At 42.9% G+C, this 23,127-nt stretch overlaps 1 protein-coding gene and 1 non-coding gene across 2 annotated transcripts in view; both read left to right on the top strand.

Moving 5' to 3' along the window:
* The first annotated feature begins 486 nt into the window (after positions 1 to 486).
* On the top strand, positions 487 to 560 carry Trnat-ugu. The gene has a single exon. It is a non-coding gene; the product is annotated as a tRNA-Thr (tRNA).
* A 331-nt stretch (positions 561 to 891) lies between these two features.
* The window catches only part of LOC124619685 (inactive pancreatic lipase-related protein 1), a 243,764-nt gene continuing 221,528 nt past the window's right edge, over positions 892 to 23,127 (top strand). The window contains exon 1 of the mRNA XM_047146235.1: positions 892 to 1,110. The gene's annotated coding sequence lies outside the window, so the exon portion shown is untranslated. The remainder of the gene's footprint in view (positions 1,111 to 23,127) is intronic.

Below are 23,127 nucleotides of genomic sequence, written 5' to 3'. Positions count from 1 at the left end.
CGTCCGCCACGAACAAATTCAACGAACAATACAGCACGAAATGAAATTAAAGAAGAAGATGGATAGAGCGTCTGCCCTGTAAGCAGGAGATCCCGGGTTCGAGTCCCGGTCGGGACACACATTTTCTTCTGTCCCCGTTGACATATGTCAACGCCTGTAAGCAGCTAAGGGTGTTCATTTCATTGTAATTTCATTCTAACGAGCTGCATGGTCACCGATGGTATCTGTTCTTTCGGACATGTCCGAAAGAACAGATACCATCTTAGTATATGTATAGTTAAGGCTCACCGGCCACTTGACCATCTTCTTCTTCTGTGCGAATGCACAAACAGTGGCCGAACTCTTACGGGAATCGGCAACGCGCCGCGAGTAATGAGTATAATGGGCGGGGGCACTACGAATGTAGTGCGGGACAATACGTTGAGAATGTGGGTTTCGCGGGAGGCGTGCCAGAGATAAATCCCTGCAGTCGCGCTACCCTCTGTGTCCTCGGTGGCTCAGATAGACAGAGCGTCTGCCCTGTAAGCAGGAGATCCCGGGTTCGAGTCCCGGTCGGGGCACACATTTTCATCTGTCCCCGTTGACGTATGTCAACGCCTGTAAGCAGCTAAGGGTGTCCATTTCATTGTAATTTCGCCCTTTACTTTTGTGATGCGCCTTCTAAATTGAGCCTTTTCAAGGGCGTGGGCGCTCCGAAAGTGAGATGGACGCGGGCCCTCGCGGAGGCGAAGGTGAACCACTCTCACCTGTGGCGGCGCCCCTCACTTTCTCGCCACAGGCGGCGCGCCGCCCCACCCCCCTCGCGTCGCTTTCTTCGGCGACGCCGACCAAAAGCCTTGGAGCCACGACCCCCCAGCCGCAGTCCGCGCCAGCTCGCGATCCGCACCCGCCGCCGCCGCAGCCGCTGCCTGAATCCTCCCGTCCGCCGCGCTCGCCAGTCGCGGTCCCAGCGTGACACACATACCGAACCAAGTGTTGTGCGTGCTCGTCGTGACAGTTGCTAGGACGCTACAGAGCACTTCGCCTGCGAACAAGTAGTGCAGTGTGTGCTTCGTCAAACGCAATTTCTTCCTCGAGTCTCCAGCCCACGTCGAAATAATTTTCAGATAGGTAAGTGATGAAATTGTAAGACACTGTTACAATTCATTGACAGTGTGTGAGAAATAAGCTACTTTTGGGATAATCCAGTCGTATTATGTAGGCCGTTTACGTTAACTCTAGCTCTGAAAATGTAGCAGAGGAAAAATGGTTCAAATGGCTCTGAGCACTATGGGACTTCTAAGGTCATCAGTCCCCTAGAGCTTAGAACTACTTAAACCTAACTAACCTGAGGACATCACACACATCCATGCCCGAGGCAGGATTCGAATCTGCGTGCGTTTCCAGACTGTAGCGCCTAGAACCGCTCGGACACCCCGACCGGCTGCAGAAGAAAATGTTCAAAATGTTCAAATGTGTGTGAAATCTTATGGGACCTAACTGCTAAGGTCATCAGTCCCTAACCTTACACACTACTTAACCTAAATTATCCTAAGGACAAACACACACATCCATGCCTGAGGGAGGACTCGAACCTCCGCCGGGACTGCAGCGCCTTAGAACGCTCGGCTAATCCCAGAAGAAAATGCAGTCTCTAATTATTTCTCCCTTTTTTTGTACACCATAACACGTTCTTGAGTCTTCTGCTACACCCTCAGTGATAAGCAAGCAGTACAGGGTACGGAAAAAGAAGTTGACCATAAGTATATGGCAGAAAGACAGAGTTAAACGAAGGAATTTCGGTATATGACACAGAGGTAGCAGCTGAATATTTACGGCGCTATGTCAGCTTGAAAACGGTCGTCAATTAGAACATTTGCTACGACATACGTTAATTAAGTGTTGGCAAGTCTGTGCACAAAGGCATACTCATTTTTTCATTTACTTTGACGTTTTTAGACTTTATTCAAACATGGAACATTAACATGTGATTGTTTTAGTTTCTGCAGAAGTACAATACATGGTAAGTGACATTTCATTAGTCCATACATGTTATTTACACATACATTTTCTCTGAATTGCATTTCTTTTTGTAATGACGTCCATATGTCAGATTTTAACTAGGTTTCTGTAGTGCCGAAATTATGTTACTGCGACCCTTAGTTCCTGTATTCAAATTCCGTTGTTTGATGCTATCTTTCCGTCCTACACTTTGGTCAAATTACTTTTCCACATCCTTTGTATAAAGGTTCTGTTGTTAGACTGGTGCAGCAATCTCAAACATAACAGCGGTAACGTTTGTTGTGGTTCGACGGATCGGAGCAGCAGCTGTTGCGTACATTCTAGGAGTGAAGTTAGACGCCACAGTAAAATTTATGTTTCTCAGTGACCGGATTTGACTGTCATGCATCCACATTCGACTTACCTGCAAAAAATTTGACATTCCTACCTTCACTGCGTAAACATCACCAACAACTTACATACAGAGTGTCCCAGGGGAAATGGTCAGTATTCAGAAATATCACAGGAACAATCGTTTAAAGCAAAAAACTTTATGTGGACATATGCTCAACTCCGGAGGGTTTCCGAGATGGAAAACGTTTAACGTATGTTGTTTATTTTTAGTATTATTCAGTAAACTGTCATTGTTTACAACATACCACAATATTATAGAGGAATTCGCGACGAACACTATGACTCAGGACACTTATGGTCTATCAACTCGGGAAACTACCTCAAATTAGCCTACAAAAACTACCTAAGCTGCAGCGCATGCGCGTCGCGGGAAGGTTTCAGTATTCGCTTGTTAAGTTTCCGCAAGCTGTTAGTCCTAGAGAAAAAAGGAATAAGACATTTGTTGTAGGAAACTTAATGTAATTTATTCTTGTACCGTAACATGTTTCCGCTAGAGAGCGTGATTTTCAAGTTATTCAAGAAAAACCTACAAAACCGTCGTAAATGTCTTCTTTTTCGGAAAGTCTTTGGAATAGAGCCTATGTCCATACAAAGCTTTTTGTTTCAAATAAGCGTTTCCATCTTATCCGTGAGTATTGACCATTCCGCCTGGTACATCCTGTATACAATGATGATGATGATGAGGTACCATACTCCGAGGAGCGTAGAGGACAGTGCGGGAGACCCGCACCGCCGTACATGATGATGAAGACGACACAACAACACCCAGTCATCTCGAGGCAGGAAAAATCCCTGACCCCGCCGGAAATCGAACCCGGGACCCCATGCGCAGGAAGCGAGAACGCTATTGCAAGACCACGAGTTGCGGACTGTATACAATAAAACTGACAAAAAGCTCACGCTTAGTGGTGAAACCACCACCGTCTCGAGTGCCACTAATCGGCTATTCCCCTGTCCTGTGCTGCTATATATATATATTTCAATTCGTCCGGGTACTATAAGATTCTCATCAACTTTCTTATAAAAGCCGTTTGTAATGTTAAGCTGCTTTAAATCAAATTGTTCCTTCAGCATCCTATTTCACATAAGTTCCTCGATAGTATACTTTTGTCAGACTAGAAATATGGGTTTCATATGGGCTAAAAAGAGCTTTCTCATGTTCGACCGAACTGCGGTCCTATTAACGAGACCTTAGGACTAGTTTCTTTCACAGTGTTTCACTCCAATTCGCAATCCTGGCTACGCAGTAATTGCGTCGTATTTCCAGGGTTTAAGGCAGGCAAGCAAACCAGGCGTATCGAAAATAAAAATCAGGTGATCTTAATAATGTTACTTTCACGTGACGAAGTATTTGTAGTTTTAGAAGTGATCGTCTCTCCAACAATGACGTTAGATACCAGGTTGAGATTCATTGGGAGAGTCCTTAGAAAATGTAGTCCATCAACAAAGGAGGTGGCTTACAAAACACTCGTTCGACCTATACTTGAGTATTGCTCATCAGTGTGGGATCCGTACGAGATCGGGTTGACGGAGGAGATAGAGAAGATCCAAAGAAGAGCGGCGCGTTTCGTCACAGGGTTATTTGGTAACCGTGATAGCGTTACGGAGATGTTTAGCAAACTCAAGTGGCAGACTCTGCAAGAGAGGCGCTCTGCATCGCGGTGTAGCTTGCTCGCCAGGTTTCGAGAGGGTGCGTTTCTGGATGAGGTATCGAATATCTTGCTTCCCCCTACTTATACCTCCCGAGGAGATCACGAATGTAAAATTAGAGAGATTCGAGCGTGCACGGAGGCTTCCAGACAGTCGTTCTTCCCGCGAACCATACGCGACTGGAACAGAAAAGGGAGGTAATGACAAAATGGCTCTGAGCACTATGGGACTCAACTGCTGAGGTCATTAGTCCCCTAGAACTTAGAACTAGTTAGACCTAACTAACCTAAGGACATCACAAACATCCATGCCCGAGGCAGGATTCGAACCTGCGACCGTAGCGGTCTTGCGGTTCCAGACTGCAGCGCCGTTAACCGCACGGCCACTTCGGCCGGCGGAGGTAATGACAGTGGCACGTAAAGTGCCCTCCGCCACACACCGTTGGGTGGCTTCCGCAGTATAAATGTAGATGTAGATATAGATGTAGAGACATCCCACTAATTCAGCTTGAGAAGAATCAGTGAATATACTGAACTTTTGCGGTCTTTCTGTGAAATTGTTGGGAAATCCAACGGAAACCTAAATCAGCGTGGCCAAACGAGTATTCCGCTTTCACATCTCCCGCCGATTAGCTCAGTGAGACAATGTTTATGGCACATTGTTAGGTTTGTACAAGAAATTACAATAGGAAGAAAAGTATCTACAAAATATCCTACCAATAATTTAAAGCAATGAATAAAACAACCGTTTCTTAACAGCGTTCAGGTGCACCTTGTTATCACTTGAGGTCACAAGCACAATATCGCGTGTTCGTGTCAACAACAGCTGATAATATTCGTGCTACCAGTTAATGGAAATGAGAGAGTGAGACAGTCGTATTAGCTTTCTTACTTTAGAAGGAGCACAAAACATTAGGGTATGATGCTGAATTTTGTGTGTAAATGTACTGGGAAGTCGTCTTGAAAAAAACTGCATCTCTGAATCTGTAGATGGAACACTGCTTCAGGAGCAAAAAGTTTTAGAAAGAGGCGAACTGTAGTCGTAGGTATTAATTTTGTGTACTTACGACCAACAAGAAGAGTTCGTTGCTTATTCGATTGAGCCAGTAACTTAGGTTTTCATGCAACATCATCCCGAGTCAAATATTCCGGTTTTGTCACTTGTACCACAGCGTTTTTAGTCACTTATGAAACAGTTTAAAAATAAGTGTTACGACATGAATAAAAGTATTTTTTCTAAATTATTTTTGTTTGAAATTTGCGTTCTTTCTCGAAAACTGTGATCTTACACAATTCGGAGATTTTCGTGCATTTGATAGATCGTTGACATAGATCAGGTTAACTAAAGCAAACGAACTCTGATTCTAAACTGAACTTCCTAACTGTGTGTTCTACCAGTGACTGCCACACAACTGATCGTGTGGAACTACTGTGCCTATGTTGGTGTTACCAAAACTGATGGAGGAAGTATCTTGTGTTTGAACAGTATAATCAAGGATAATTAAGTTTATTGCTGTAAATATTGCTGTAAATACTAAAAAATTAACCGTTACAAGATTCTTAAATGTTATTTCATATTTTATTAACTTCGTTTATAGGACATATCTGCTTTTCCTAAATAAGGCATGGCAGAAGACTGTTCAGCTTGCTTCACCACCGTGATGGTGCAGCCACTGTACTCTGCTGTATCTCTTTGGAGTTTCAACAGCGATCGGTAATGAAATGTTCTGTATTTACTCTAGTTCAAAGAAATCTATGATCTGGCTCACAGACGTTACCTTGTAAAAAGTTAGTTTCGCGTTCCCACAGAGACAAATCTCGCCCGACCAACCACCGTGTCATCCTCTGCTATTGGTATTATTGGGAGCAGTGCGGAGGGGGACGGCATCAGCACGCCGCTCTCCCGGGCGTTGCCGGGTTTCTTGAGCTTCGAACCGCTACTATTTGATCGAGTAGCTCCTCAGTTGCGCTCTCCAGGTTGAATTCATCCCGTACCAGTTCTCCTACTAAGGAAATATCCCAGGCAGTACCGGAAATCGAACCTGGGTCTCCTGCAAGCTGGGAAGCCACTCTGATCACACAGCTACGGAGGTGGACTGACGTTAACCTGTAAATTCAGGAAACATAAGCAGCTCTTTGTTAAGAAAGTTGCTGTCACCTTTTGAAACGGCGAACGCAAGACACCCTTCGACGCTATGTCATCATTATTGTATAATGAACGAACGAGTGAGCGGTCTAGCTCCACTAATCAGACTTCCACCGTCATCCACATCAACTGGAAGCTTAGAACTGGAGCCAACTTGTAGTGTCGATGGGTAAGTTAAAATATTCCCTGAGTTTCTACCTTCATTCATATAAACATATAATCTCACGAAATTGGATGAACCTGGAACACGCTGTACTTCTAACCCCAGCGCGGACCAAGGTACTTTGACAGACTGTTGTGAAGGCCAGAGACATCCATCAGCACGACAGCGTCACATACTATCGTATTGGCACACCTGCCTTCACTTTTTACTTTTGCCGCTGGTTAACGTGCTCGGGCTGCATGTTCTGGAGCAGGCGACGTCGGCAGGCGCAGAACGATGCCTGCGTTTTCTCCTGCGATGCTGCAACTGGCGTGGGGAGACCAGTCAAACGGGTTACCGTTCTCGAAATATCTGCGACTGGTGGAACGCAGGTACCAAAGCGCTATTTCTCCTACTATGCCCACTTACCGTACCAGGATGGTCTCCTGAGCACAGCAACTCCTCTCACCCCACGTACACTATCTGATCAAATATGTCCAGACGCCTATTAGTGGACATTAATATGGGGTGTGGCCAATCTGCGCCTTTATGACGGCTTTAAATCTGCTGGGTTACTTTCAGTGAGGTGTCTATGGAGGAACGGCAGCCCGCTCTTTCCCAAAATCCAAAATCAGAGAGGGTAGTGATGTGGGACGCTGATGCTTGGAGCCACGTCGACGTTCTAACACGTCCCAGACCTCTACCATTGCGTTTTAGATTGCGACTCTGGTCGTGTTAATGTATTTATAAGGTTTCAAATTTAAGCTGATAACAGCCACAAGTGTGATTTGAAAAAGTTTATCTCACTCAAACCAATAAGGGTTTCTAATTCTTACAAATCCATTTTCAAATAGCTTCTAACAACTTTCCTTTGCTTCCTGTTAGGGCCTCGTTTTGTATTCATCACTAGTGTGACGCTGTGATGGATGTTTCTGTGTGACGAGTACGTCCTGTGTTTGTTTTTCACATGATAAAGTTAACACATATTTGCACATGGACTGTGTAAGGCCTATATAATTCCCTGTGAACTGCTACAGTATACACATGTTATGGAAGCGCATACGCTCGTCATTTGCAGAACGTGGCCCAGCTTTACACGAGTAACAAAAACAATAGTTTCAGAGATGACCGAGTGAGTAAGATGTTAAGTTGTATAGAGTGTATGGGCACAGTAAAGTGTGAACACAAAAGTTTATTCAATGCACATTCACAGCTTCACGTTGGGTGAAAAACTCCACTGTAGCTATACGGTTACTTTATTTAAAAAGCGCGACCGGTTTCGTAACGTTAGTTACATCCTCAGGTGAAGTCCTGAACAGAGAGAAAGCGTGAAATAATGCCTGGACGCTACAGTCTTGGATAAAAAAAGAATCGTCAGACCTTTGCCAAAAATGGATGAATGCAAGTAAAACACATAGAATGTCGTGCTGACCAATTCTTACTGGTACAACATGATACTGGAGTACAACTGATATTAAATTTTTCGTCGATTGCTAGAATTTCACGCCATTTCAAAAATCATGTCCAGTTCACCATGGCCTAGCGTGAAGGGGGGAGGGGTCAATAGCCAGAACCTAAACAGGAATATAAATACGCCGTTAAAGTACTGTGACGCGAGGGAGGGGGGGGCAGGGGGGAGAGGAAGGGGCCGAACGGAAGAAAATAGAAAAAAAGGAGAAAAGCGTATCATATACTAATGGATCAGACGAGTGCGTACAAGACAACGCCGCAGCTGACCGCAAACTAACACGTAAACAAGCGATGGACCACTAGATAAGTATCGCATGGGTAGAAGATCTAAGGAGGCCTCGGTGTGAAAAGAATACTAGGAAACGGGTGTACACGACATTCCATTTGCGACAGAAAATATAAATGGGGTACTATTGGAAGACATAAATGGGAAACTAATAAAAATCTTAAAACTCTTTGAAAAACTAAGACAATAGGGACCCTTAACGAATCAGACCGCAAAATGACGCAAAGATAGCCTTCTTCTTCGTCTCTCGTCACGCCTCCCCCACCCCCCTCCCCCATGCTTGAGTCTTCCGTTTTGACATGACAGAAGTATGCCACGAGCAGCCATTTTCAGTTGTGGGCAATGTCTGTCTGAGCGTGTTTTGCTACAGAATACGTCGAAATTACGAAACCTGGGATCTACGACGCTAGCAAACAATTCCCATTTTTTAGCAGGGCATCAGAAGGACAGCCTCAGTTCGGTGCCATTTTACAGGTCGTCCTATTTTTTACGGATAATGTGACACCAGACAGAAGAAACACATTAAGAACGTTCTTTTCAGGTACCTATAGTGTTTCCTCTGGCTGTGTTATGTGCGAGCTTAGTGCCAGCGAATCTACTGTTGCGTCATGCCGTTCTTACGGAAAACAGTCTTCAGGTGACGAAAAGCTCTCGGGTTTGAAGCCGGGTTGCAGCGTTAAGATAACGCGATGTTTTGATGAGTGTCGTACCCATCGTCTTTTGGCGTAGTGTATTCCGGGAAAGTCTGCATTCAGACGGTGTTCAGGTGTTCCAATTCCTTGTTGATACTCTTCGAGTTACACACAGTGCTAGACCTGTGTACCTCTTTTCTGGGGCACTCACCTTCCTCCTTGTGGATGGGGAGGGGGGGGGGGAGGTGTGGAAAAACGTATCGGTGCGCGTCATTTCCCGGTACAGCGTGGGCGTCGTGTTGTCAGCTTCCCTTCAAGTAGGGCTACGGGGCATACAGATGAGCCATGCACTCGCCCTTCAGCAGTGACTTTCTCACTGAAATTCATAATGAGCACTTTATCTATTATCGATATTATGTGCCTTATGGACAGCGAGGGAGAAGCTACAGAGTCACAATAATGATTCTCTTTCATTTTGCAAGCAGTTAAATGTTAAATTTCAGGTTAGTATTTGAAATACTGGTTCCTTTTCGTGGAAAATATTGAACCAAAAGTTCAGTAATACCCTACACGTCTCAGGGACCATGAGTACAAGGCACTTTCCTTCTGTACTTAACATAATGCAAGCAAAACTCAAGAACAATGAACAGACATTCGCAGGATTTGTCGACCTAGAAAAATCGTTCAACAATGTAAAATGATGCAAGGCGTTTTTAAATCGTAAGAAAAATAGATCTAAGCTATCGGGAAAGGCAGATAATATATAATGTGCACAAGTACCAAGAAGAAACAATAACAAAGGATGACCAATAACGAAATGCTCGAAAGCGTATAAGACGAGGCTGTAGTCTTTCACCCCTATTGATCAATCTATACATCGAAGAAGTGATGACTCAGATAAAAGAAAGGTTTAGTACTGGGATTGAATTTCATTGTGAGAGGATATCAGTGATAATAATTCGCTGACGACAATGTTATTCTTAATGAAATTGAGAAAGAAAAGCAGAACCTACTGAATGATATGAAAAATCTAATGATTATATTTTATGGATCGAAAGTAAAGCGAAGGAAGATGAAAGTAATGGGAAGTGACAGAAATGAGAGTAGCGATAAAAAGAGAGTGAAACTTGGAGACGAAGTGAATGAATTATGCTGGTTTGGAAGCAAGATTACAAGTGACGACGCAAGGAGGACATAAAAAGCAGACTAGCACAGTTAAGAAGAGCATTCATGGCCAAAAGCAGTATCACACATCAGCTTTTATTTGAGGAAGAAATTTCTGAAAATGTACGTTTGGAGCACAGTGTTGTATGGCAGTAAACTATGAACAGTGGGAAAAACGGAAAAGAAGAGGATCGAAGCATCTGAGGTATGGTGTTACAGAAGGATGTTGAAAATTAGGGGGACTGATAAGGGATGAGGAGGTTGTGAGCAGAATCAGCGAAGAAAGGAACACATGGGAAACAGTGACAAAATAAAGGGCATGACACTAGGTCATGTATTAAGCCGTGAGGGATTAACTCCGATCGTACTTGAGGGAGTTACTGACGGCAAAAACAGTTAAGGGAAGTCAGAGATTGGAATAAATATCTGAGAACATTGTGGGGAAGTTGAGGTGATGACGTTGACACGGGTGAGGAATTCGTGGGCTGATGATTAAAACACATGGCTTTCTGTTGTGAATATCACTTTTTCCAAAGCAGAGACGACCACTGGAAGCTTCAGTTCGGCTTGTACTAAGTAACGCAGTCATTACGGTAGAACGTCATCGGGCGAACAGGCATCTACTTTCCACCTGCAGTCAGATACGTAGACCTGGTTCTCGTGGCCTTAATTCAGTGCTCAAAATAAAAGACTGCTGCCTTGTACACACACTCCGAGCAGTCAGCAGTCAGTTTTGTTGTTCTTTCACGCACGAGCAAGTTGTCGGAATCCGTGTCGAGAGCTACGACTCCACCGCCACGCGTCGCGAGCAAGGAGGGCACTAGTTTTGTTTGCTTTTATGCTGCTGAATACAGGAGAAAAAGCTTCCTAAGTCAGATGCTGGTCAGTAACATACAAATACTCTGTGCCTACGCTAATCACATAAGTGGAAGAGATGCAGTTGTGTCAGTACCATCAATGACACACTAAATACACGGACATGGTACGAAGTACCTTGTACAGGAGACACTACTGCTAGTACACTGCGCACATAAAGCAGATACTGTTAAAAGGGTGAGTGTGGTACCCACGTTCAAATCGTCACCAGTATTCATCTCAGCATATACTCCCCCAAAATGTGAAAGTAATTGAGTATAGCGTGGATAGTCTTGTTACGCGGAAAGACACTTCGATGACAGAAGTTTCATTTTTAGCCTTTTTAAATTTCTCAGAGTTTTCATTGGTTCAACGAAGTCAGCAAACCTATTCGGTTAGCAAGTATTCATGGTGGTGGAGAAAAAGGGAGAGGAGGGCTGGTAATTCTCATGCTTCAATCCGCAACTGCGTCAAATTTCCAGTTAGAAGTTATTTTTTCTGAATCAGGCTGTAGTTTTATTTGAAATACATAAGAGGCCGTGCTTAAAAGTAATGCCTCTATATTCTTTATGAAAAAACTCTTACAGATTTTTAAATAAAACAAATTTTACTGGCATTCTACATCTTTATTCTTCTTGTCTACATATTTCTTCCTCAACGTTGCCGCCCTCGTGACAAACTCATTTCTCCCAACGAGAGACCAGGTTGGTCATACTGTCGCTTTAAAAGGTTTGACGTTGCTGATGGAGCCGCAACCTCATCTCTGCTTGCACCATTTCATAACTATGAAAGTGAATTTCTCGAACGTGTTCTTTAAGTTTTGGAAACAGATGAAAACTATATGGGGGACGATATCAAATCAAATCAAATTATCTCCGGTACAAACAAGTTTAAGCCACATCCAAATATAATCGCTGAGTCGAGTATGTGTTGTGTTTGTTAGTTTTCAATATAGAGCTTACTAAATAAGCGAATTACGTCGTCTGATGGTAACGCGGAATGTTGTTGCATGATTTCACACTGAAAGGTTGATAGTGACATCTTTCTGAATATATTTCTTTATGAAACGCTTCCTGACAGCGCCCAAGAAGGCGAAATAAGGTGGTTCTGCACTGAATAATGTACGAGGACGTACTGAAAAGCAATTCCTCCGAATTAAAGCTTTTTAAATAAAGCAAGCGTTATTAGCAGTCTACATCTTTATTCCTCATGTCTGCATATTTGCACCCATCTGCCGCTAGAGTGTACCGGGCAACATGGCGGTGCGTGAGAAACAGCGTGCTACAATCATATTTCGAATTTGAAGAGTTCGTCCACACATGGAACACCCTCTCGTTTAGCATGACAACGCCAGACTAGACGCGAGCGCTGCGACATCTGCAACGATCCGAAGCCGTGAGTTCACTGTCATCGATCGTCCCCCATATAGTTTTCATTATTATGTGTCAGCGAGAAAATGCTTCGATAAATTTTGAAAATATGTGTAAAGTTTGTTGGAAGTCGCTAAGTCTCGCACTCTAAAATAATGGCTGAATACTTATAGTATACTACTGGCCATTAAAATTGCTGAACCAAGAACAAATGCCGACAAATATATTATACCACAACTGACATGTGACTTGACTACATTTTCACGGTGCATAGATCCTGGGAAATCAGTAATAACGGCCTTGATACGCCTGGGCATTGAGTCACACAGAGCTTGGATGGCGTGTACAGATACTGCTGCCCATGCAGCTTCAACACGATACCACAGTTCATCGAGAGTGGCGTACTGTGACAAGCTAGTTGCTCGGCTACCATTGACCAGACGTTTTCAATTGATGAGAGATCTGGAGAATGTGCTGGCCAGGGCAGTAGCAGAACATTTTCTGTATCCAGAAAGGCCCGTACAGGACCTGCAACATGCGGTTGTGCATTATCCTGCTGAAATGTACGGTTTCGCAGGGACCGAATGAAGGGTAGAGCCACGGGTCGTAACTCATCTGAAACGTAACGTCCACTGTTCAAAGTGCCGTCAATGCCGACTAGAGGTGACCGAGACGTGTAACCAATGGCACCCCATACCATCACACCGGATGATACGCCAGTATGGCGATGACGAATACACTCTTCCAGTGTGCGTTCACCGCGATGTCGCCAAACACGGATCCGACCATCATCATGCTGTAAACAGAAGGTGGATTCATCCGAAAAAATGACGTTTTGTCATTCGTGCACCCAGGTTCGTCGTTGAGTACACCATCGCAGGCGCTCCTGTCTGTGATGTAGCGTCAAGGGTAACTGCAACCATGGTCTCCGAGCTAATAGTCCATGCTGCTGCAAATGTCGTCGAACTGTTCGTGCAGATGGTTGTTGTCCTGCAAACGTCCCCATATGTTGACTCAGGGATCGAGACGTGGCTGCACGATCCGTTACAGCCATGCGGATAAGATGCCTGTCATCTCGACTGCTAGTCATACGGGGCTGTTGGGATCCAGCACGGCGTTCCGTATTACCCTCCTGAACCCACCGATTCCATATTCTGCTAACAGTCATTGGATCTCGTCCAACGTGAGCAGCAATGTCGCCATACGATAAACCGCAATAGAGATAGGCTACAATCCGACCTTTATCAAAGTCGGAAACGTGATGGTACGCATTTCACCTCCTTACACGCGGCTTCACAACAACGTTTCACTAGGCAACGCCGGTCGACTGCTGTTTATGTGTGAGAAATTGGTTGGAAACTTTCCTCATGGCAGCACGTTGTAGGTGTCGCCACCGGCACCAACCTTGTGTGAATGCTCTGTAAAGCTAATCATTTGCATATCACAGCGTCTTATTCCTGTTGGTTAAATTTCGCGTCTGTAGCACCTCATCTTTGTGGTGTAGGAATTTTAATGGCCAGTAGTGTATGTGTATTGTGCGTGATATGAGTTAAATAGTTTCGAACGTGATTATAATGTTAAACCTTTAATGCAAAATTACACTTCTTAAAAAAGAAGAGCATAATAGCAACTCTGAATAATTTTGGTCTACTGAAGGCTTTTTATTATGATTAGTTAGTTGAGTTTCCATGTTAGTTTACGAAACTCCACTCTGTCATCAACGGTTTTCTGAAAACCTTGGAGCTGGTAGCACACGCACACGAGCAAACACATACTTATACACAGACTAACCGTGCGAGATGGCGCAATGGTTAGCACACTGGACTGGCACTCGGGACGATGACGGTTCAAACCCGCGTCCGGCCATTTTGATTTAGGTTTTTCCGGTGATTTCCCTGAATCGGTTCAGGCAAATGCCAGAATGGTTCCTTTGAAAGGGCAGGGCTGATTTTCTTCCCCATCCGATTCCCTAATCGGACTGGAGCGATGACCTCGTCGTTTAGTCCCCTTCCCCAAATCAACCAACACCCACATATACAAACACGAGGGGCACGAGAGTCCTCATGGAATTACCTGCATAAAGTGTGATAACGTCAGCTTTCGCGAGCACTCGCCGGTTCCAGGAATGACGTTTCCGGACTTGGGCGCCGTGTTGGCAAGCGTGGCCGCGGATTCCCGGAAGCTTGACCACCTCCTGCGTGCCCTGAGAGCGGAACTCGCCGTGACGGTCAGAAGGCGTCGAGGTGCGCCAAGCTTTCGCCGCAACGAAAGCGAAAACCGGAGTTTCAGTTACCACCGCCTTGCGCCACAGACCCGACGCGGGACAGGAGGTTCAGTGATTTGTGCTTCACGTGTGGTCTACACAGTTGGAGCATCTTCCTGCGGTCAGAATTTAGAAAGGAAGGAAGGTTTAAGTATAATATACCGCCAACGGCGAGATCGTTATTTATTGTGACACACAGACTTTCCGGCTCGTAATGATCCCCACGTATTCCCAGAGTGTGTTGCAGAAACTAAAAAATTCCAGCGTCTGATAAACAGGCAAACAGATATGCCTTGGATGTCTGGATGGCCACAATAGATGCGTGGACATTGGACGTTGACGCCCGCGTAGTTTGGATATAGGGGCATCAAGGCATTCTGCATAATGAAACTGTTGATCGCTTCGCTCAGAAGAGCATTACAAAAGGATGGTTCAACCCAGCACAAATCTTATACGGATTTCAAATCGATGGCCAAGAGAGCTGCTTATCACGACTGAAATTATGAACGGCGTACAGCTGAACATCTCTTCTCGATCGTGGTTCACCTCAGTAAAGCTTAGTAGGCGCCATGTGATCTCTCGCACCAGCATAAGGCTGGGACCCAGGTGTTACCCAGCCCACCTTCACCGGTTGAAAATCATCGCTTATGGACCCTGTAATTAAAACAAAATGGTGGTGGTGGATATAAACTACCTCATATTGGCATGTACCAAGTACTCGGCTGCATAGGCGGTGTTTTAATAAAAACTGGTTGCGAGGGGCTACACCCTCGCTACAAGTGTAACCGCTTTAGTTCACCGGTTCGATGTATATAAGTATTATTTGCTCACAAACTATTTAAAAGAGGCCGTTATTCAACTTTGACCGGTAAATTATGTGGATCTAGTCCTCCCATGGAGCCAACCAGGTTCGAAAACATTTTGCATTCTAAACTTATACTTGTAAACGACTCCGTTGTCTAGCTTTCAGTTATAAGTTGCTGTGGATGTCATTCTCCTCTCGAACGCGCCCTGTTTGATCCCCTGGTCGCAATTTTTTGAAATTTATCTATAAAACTTATCTTTTTACTTCACAATCTTATGATTGTTCTGAAAATTGCACTAACGTTAATTTGTTACTGTTGTAAGTACTGCTGGCTGTCTCCTGTTCATATTTCGGTGTTTTTAATTAACATGAACTTATGATTGCACAGCGAACTTGTAAGTAGGCTGTTTAGGTTTTCTTATTGGTAACGCCACGTAGCGCTCTGTGTGAGAATCACTGGCTGTGCTGTGTGCAGTCTGTGGATGGTTTGCATTGTTGTCTGCCATTGTAGTGTTGGGCAGCAGCAGCTGGATGTGAACAGCGCGTAGCGTTGCGCAGTTGGAGGTGAGCCGCCAGCAGTGGTGGATGTGGGGAGAGAGATGGCGGAGTTTTGAAATTTGTCATGAACTGCTATATATTATGACTATTATGGTAAATAAATTTTTTGTTCTCTATCAAAATCTTTCATTTGCTTACTATGCCTATCAGTAGTTAGTGCCTTCAGTAGTTTGAATCCTTTATTTAGCTGGCAGTAGTGGCACTCGCTGTATTGCTGTAGCTAGAGTAACAAAGATTTTTGTGAGGTAAGTGATTTGTGAAAGGTATTGGTTAATGTTAGTCAGGGCCATTCTTTTGTAGGGATTTTTGAAAGTCAGATTGCGTTGCGCTAAAAAAAATATTGTGTGTCAGTTTAAGCACAGTCTTGTATAATTTTTCTAAGGGGACGTTTCATATGTCGACCCTTAGCCTAGGATACCTCACTGGAATCTTCTGATTTTTTCTTGTAGTTTGTGTAATTAGTGTAGCTTTTGTTTATTGCTAGCACGTAATTATAGAGAGAATCTCCTTTGTAGTTGCAGTCTTTCATTGTTGTTGTGGGATGCATGTAGATTTGCACCAAGTATTTCGCAGCTGCGCTTGCAATTAACGAGATATTATTTTCAGTGCTATGTTAATGTGTCTCTTATTTTTGCTCTTCAAACTGTGTTTTTCTGTGTTGTTGTGTGAAATATTGTGACAATAATGGCGTGTGAAAAACGTAACACTAGGCTCCAAAGTAAACTGAGAAATAATAGTGACGACGAGCGTAGCTTATCAGCACCGCTGTGTAATGAATTAACAGACATTCAAAGTAGTAATTTGGTAACTGTGCATAGGGAAATGGAGCGGGCGTCAAATAATGGTGTAGACAGTGAAACAGGTAGTGAACAGGGAAGCATTATTGATCGATCGGTCGGCAACAGCTCGCCTCAGGAATCGGGAATGACAGAGCGCAATATTGTAAATACTGTAGACTCAGGTTTTGGGTTCTCGCTGTTTTCTCAAGTGAGTCAAGACACATTTTCCGCTTGTCAAAATGTGAATGTTGCCGTTGCAAATTCGCTGCCGAAAAGCACTGAGGAACATGTTTCAGACACCAGTGCACTGTTATTACAGTTAATGCAACAAATGGGACAAAATCTTAAAAAGTTAGACACAGTGGAACAAAATCTTAAAAAGTTAGACACAATGGAACAAAATCTTCAAAAGTTAGACACCACGCTTGAACAAACACGTGAAGATTTAGCTACTGAGTCACATAACATTGAATCGAAATGTCAAAAAGTCTGTAATGACGTAAAAACACAAATTTGTGAGCATTTCCAACCTATTTTTTCGCGGCATGAAAATGCATTACAGAATCACGAAGCAGCCATAAAAGAACTGCAAATTATTGTTCATGAAAATCATGAGACCTTGTAAGCTAAAATTGACTCAGTTGCATCTACCGATACGGTTACGCAACTTGCAAAAACTCAGGAAAACTTAAAGGACACAGTAGATTCGATTTCAACACAAATGGACACTCTGAAACTTGGTTCAGAAAAACATATTGAGGAAATGTGTTCACTATCGGAGAAAGTAGCCGAACTTTCGGATCAGTTCACTAACTTATCTACGAAGGTAGATGATAATCTGAACGACACAAAACCGGTAGTCTTTAATGACACAGAAGAGTGCGAACAAATTAGGAAATTCAAACAAAATCAGAATCAAATTAATACGCAACACCAAAGAGAAATGCAGGAAGTACAAGATCAGCTGACTCAGGTAATACAAGAATTACGTATTTCAGAGGCCACTCGCGCTCCAATACGGGAAGAGGGACTTAGAAATACGGAACAACCACAAAATAATAACACAGGACACTTCGGAAATTATGAAAGAAATTGGCAATGTGCACCGAATTTTGAGATTGAACCGCCGACACGACGTAACAATGACCGACATGCGACTCGCCGACACGATGATTTTGACTATAAGCTGTTCATTACTACACGTAAATTCAAAACATTTAAGAATTCTGGCAACGACATTCATCCACAAGCATGGCTCCATCAATTCTCTCATTGTTTTCCTCCCAACTGGTCATTGGAGCACGGATTGGAATATATGTGTGGCTACTTGGAGAATGAACCAGCTGTAGGAGTGCGATCGGTCGTTCGCGATTGTCGCAGTGGGGGAGAATTTTACCATGCCTTCCTCTCAGCATATTGGTCTCAGGCTGGACAAGACCGAGTGGGGCGTGGCATCATAATGATGAAACATTTCGAACAATCTGAATTTTCCAGTCTTGTGAAATATTTTGAAGACATGTTGCACAAGAATCAGTACCTGTCAAACCCATACAGCCCCTCAGAACTCATCCGCATTTGCTTAACGAAATTGCCTGAACATTTACGACATATTATTTTAGCAGGACGTTGCAAAGACGACATTGAAGCTTTTCAGGGACTGTTACAAGAATTAGAAATTGACACAGACAGTCGCGGGATGCGAAAACAGGAAAACAATCACTACAGGTCACATCCGTCACAATTCCGTGACGACAGAAACATTAACTGGACGCGACAAGGCTATTCTTACAACGCAAATCGTGACCAAAACAGACACCACCCATATGACAACCGCTGGCAGAGTAATAAGAGTTACAGAGAAAGATCGCATTTCCGAAGTAATGAATATGACAGAGATTACCTTAGAAACAGACAATATGGGAACCAAAACAATGATTATCAAGGGAGACAGAATAACTTCAGACGCAACAGTTCAGCGCGCAGTTACGATTCCGGGAGAAAACCACATGACCGACAAACAAGAAACTATGTAAACTACCGACAAAACGACAGACCTGAATTCAATCAGAACTGGCGAACTTCAAACAGAGCAGGGCCTTCTCGTCAAGGTGAATTTGTAGAAGTTAGGTCTCCTAATCCCAATAACGACGCGCGCCAACAAAGAAACAGACAATGACCCGCGCCGCAGGCAAGCACGTGCGCCAGCTGGCTCAGAGAAAAATAACATAGACGCTAACCTTGAGAAAAGTTTTGGCACTCCTCATCGACATATACCACATGATAATTGCGTTAAAGTTGAAACTCTGCGTACTAGGAAGAGTAAAGGTTTGCACCACATTTCACATGTAAAACTATTTATTGAGAGATAATCTGCTTTTTGACTTTGTCTTTGCCATACAACTTTTCACTTTACATTACCGGTATGCTTTGTCAGACTTAGAATCTGTTGATTTTCAACTGCGTTTGATGTTAAATATCCAGTCAAGAACCAAGAGAACTTATTTAAACAGAAATTACGAATGCGTTGTTATAGTGAACGGACGACGCAGTGTTGTTATTTGTGCATTCTTGCTTGTTAGTTGCACGATCACGTAACGACTATAGGGCTCACATACTTGGAACATATACTGGCACTGCTGATGAGAATTTGGTGCAACATTTTGGTCTACTTGAAAATGCATTATGGATTCGAGGTGCTTTCTGAGAGATGCCAGATGACACAGTGGTTAGTTTGACAGCTGCACGACTGTATCACGACGCCACTAATGTGTGACACAATTTACCTTGTTGCTTTTGCAGTGTTTCTGTTTTATATCTGCACAGTTTTCTGTTTTATTCTGGAAAGTAAAACATGTTTTAGTAGTAACTTTTGTGGTATAGCTACAATGAGACTGCCTTTTCCGTAGCACAACAATACGTTACAGCACAGCCAGTGATTCTCACACAGAGCGCTACTTGGCATTACCAGTAAGAAAACCTAAACAGCCTACTTACATAAGCTTAAAATGGGGTAGGCTATATAAGAGAACGAGTTGTGATGAATTGGAAGAAATGCATTGAGAAGCTATAAGAAACAGATTTGACAAAAATGAGTATTGTGCACTGAGAAATAATTATTTTGAAAGAAATATGAATAGAATACAGGAAGGAGGTATAGATAGGACTTTTTGGGAATAATAATGAATGAAGGGAGATCTCCAAGAAGTAAAGAAAGTTTTGTTTGCAAAATACTGCAGTAAAACAAACCCTGTCCTTTCCTTGTGTTATCCCACTATGTGTTTGTGTACTCTTGTATATTTGTATTTTTCCTGTCTTTATGTGTTTAGCTAATGAGAGCTATGTTGTAGAATTTTTCTAATACTATGTTATTTACTTTGTAAAGATGTTGAGACATTATTTATCTGTTCTGTTTTGTTGCTCACGTGTGAAGTTGATGTTTCAAAAGTTATTCTGATCTTTTATGTAGGTAGTTATAATTCCTGTAACACTGATGTATATGTTATTTCGATTCTTTTGTAAAGCCTGTATTACTGCAAATGTTATCTGTATTGTTATGTTCCTTAATGATGTATTTTGTACCTTTGTAATTGTATTCTTATGTTATAAAATTGTAATTGACACCAGTTCATCGTATTATTAACTTGTAAGTTCCATTTCACTGCACACGTTTCTGTTGGTCATAGTATATGGACAATATGTGAGAAGTAGGGACTGTTAGCGTTTGCACGTGTGTTAATAATTCTGCAAGGGACTGGATAACAGCATTGCTAGTTCTAAGGACATTTCAAAAAAAATTTTGTGAGTGGACATGTGGTGGTTTATGGACTTGCTATATTCTCCGCAAGACTCTTCGATGGTGATTGTGCACCTGCACATTTGCAACAGATGGCTGCTGGCCGTCTCTACAAGGACTACAGTGGGTCTGCGTCTTTGCTGACTCACCAGTACCATTATTTCTACAAGGACTGCAGTGGGTCTGCGCCTCTGGTGGCCCACCAATATCGTAATCTCTACCAGGACTATAGTGGGTCTACTCTGTGATGACCTACCTACCAATATTCTTCAAAACGTCAAATGACTCTGCTGTGGGTTTGCTCTGTTGTGACCCATTACCTGTCTGCATGTCGAGAGTCAGCACTGTCTTTACGTTGGAAGGACAACACTACTTCTTCAAGACTGCATGGCAATCCACTACTTCTGTGTGCAATTTCTTTTACTAATGAGACTTTGTGAAAAAAAAAAACTGTAATTACTATTATGATGAATGATCAGAACTATCTTTATGGACTGTGAGAAAATTTTAGCTTTTGACCAACGTTGTATCAATAAGTGTGTGCATTTGATTTCTTTGTTATTGTAATTACGATTATGAAAAATTTTAACAAATATGTATTGCCCAGTGCCCAAAACAATTTGTAAAATTTTTTGTGGGGAGCATGGGGGCTATGTAAGTAGGCTGTTTAGGTTTTCTTATTGGTAACGCCACGTAGCGCTCTGTGTGAGAATCACTGGCTGTGCTGTGTGCAGTCTGTGGCTGGTTTGCATTGTTGTCTGCCATTGTAGTGTTGGGCAGCAGCAGCTGGATGTGAACAGCGCGTAGCGTTGCGCAGTTGGAGGTGAGCCGCCAGCAGTGGTGGATGTGGGGAGAGAGATGGCGGAGTTTTGAAATTTGTCATGAACTGCTATATATACTATGACTATTATGGTAAATACATTGTTTGTTCTCTATCAAAATCTTTCATTTGCTAACTATGCCTATCAGTAGTTAGTGCCTTCAGTAGTTTGAATCTTTTATTTAGCTGGCAGTAGTGGCACTCGCTGTATTGCTGTAGCTAGAGTAACAAAGATTTTTGTGAGGTAAGTGATTTGTGAAAGGTATTGGTTAATGTTAGTCAGGGCCATTCTTTTGTAGGGATTTTTGAAAGTCAGATTGCGTTCCGCTAAAAAAAATATTGTGTGTCAGTTTAAGCACAGTCTTGTATAATTGTTCTAAGGGGACGTTTCAAACTCTTTTTTTTTCTACTGTGGAAATTGTAATTATGGTAATACGGTACTTTGGTAACTACTGTTGGCTGTATCGTATTTGATTCCAAAAGCCAAAAATAAATTAAAAACGTCGTTAGAGAGTAAAGAGAAACTTGGACTGATATGTTTATGGATAACGCGAGGAACTTGTATCTGGATGATCGTATGATGATTCGAATCCCCACCCTCCGCAACACGAGTCCGGCGCCTGAACTACTGCAGCACTTGTTCAAAGAGGTGTATCTTGGCGATGGAAAAATTATGGAAATAGAGAAAATCAAAAGCAAAATCGAAAGTGATTTTGTTCATAGTTGTCATTCCTACAGAAACTGTGGTATATTTCCCTTTCAAAACAAAACCAGCCGTCAGCTGCACAATTGAAATACTTTATTGTTCTTAATGGGTTACGACAAATTGATCTATCATCTTGAGCTTGCTAACGAGTTAAAATTACTGCAGTGTTACAAAGAATTACAGGTTTCAAGTATTTGTAAATTAGGTTTCAATTAACTGTTGTATGAGCCGCAGGCACGCTTTCCTCGTGAATACAACTCCAGAACGTGCGTTATGGCAGTTTCTCTCGTTTCCCGGAAAGGCAAAGGGAAAATTGCCAATAGCTCTTAATGTACCTGGACGGACACAACATCTGACCACTCCAGACGTTGCTTAAGTTCGGAGCTCCCGCGGCAAGCAGTGTATCCAACGAGCCAAGGTCGTTGGCGGTAAAATACAAAGAACTACCGCTAACGACTTTTCCACAGAGCCACCATAAACTTTCATTAAATATAATTCTATACCTGCTTTTGTTAGCCTCTTCAACATAAAATTTATATTGACGCTTGACTGGCGGTTGCGCCGTTTTATTTAATCAAATGGCTCTGAGTACCATGGGACTTAACATCTGAGGTCATCAGTCCCCTAGAACTTAGAACTACTTAAACCTAACTAACCTAAGGCCATCACACACATCCATGCCCGAGGCAGGATTCCAACCTGCGACCGTAGCGGTCGCGCGATTCCAGACTGTAGCGCCTAGAACCGCTTGGCCACCCCGGCAGGCTGTATTTAATCTTTTTACATGTCTTCGTCATACATGTTATATACATTAATAATGTTCCTGGCTGTTTACGCACCTACTTGACTCTGTATGTAAGAATAATTCACTCTAAGTTGTCAGTCCGTCATTGCTATTATCGCGTACTACATCATACACATTTTGCCCTGGGTCATATTATTATGCTTTGTTAACGAAGGTATGTAATTTTTTGTACTGTAGTTTTCTTTTGAAAACCAATTTATTTGCCAAGATCGCTATGTTAATTCAATTAGTAGATTACTAGTATCAGCAATGTGTATTGCCATCCTCAGATTCATAAAAGCGGGCAGTTGTAGTTACATCACACAGTTCTTACACCACTCTCCCATGTGAGGACAATACAATATGCATAAAAAAGTCGAGGCAGTACAATAATGTGTCAGATGTGCTATCATTGTAACGCCTCGACTTTTTATGCATATTCTATAGTTCTCATGTAACAGAGTGGTGTTAGCTCTGTATGATGTAACTAGCACTGCCCGGTTTTATGGAT

Source organism: Schistocerca americana, chromosome 6 (genome assembly GCF_021461395.2).
Source record: "Schistocerca americana isolate TAMUIC-IGC-003095 chromosome 6, iqSchAmer2.1, whole genome shotgun sequence".
Lineage (NCBI taxonomy): Eukaryota > Metazoa > Arthropoda > Insecta > Orthoptera > Acrididae > Schistocerca > Schistocerca americana.
Note: the sequence above shows the minus strand (reverse complement) of the source record. Positions and strands in the feature narration are given on the sequence as shown.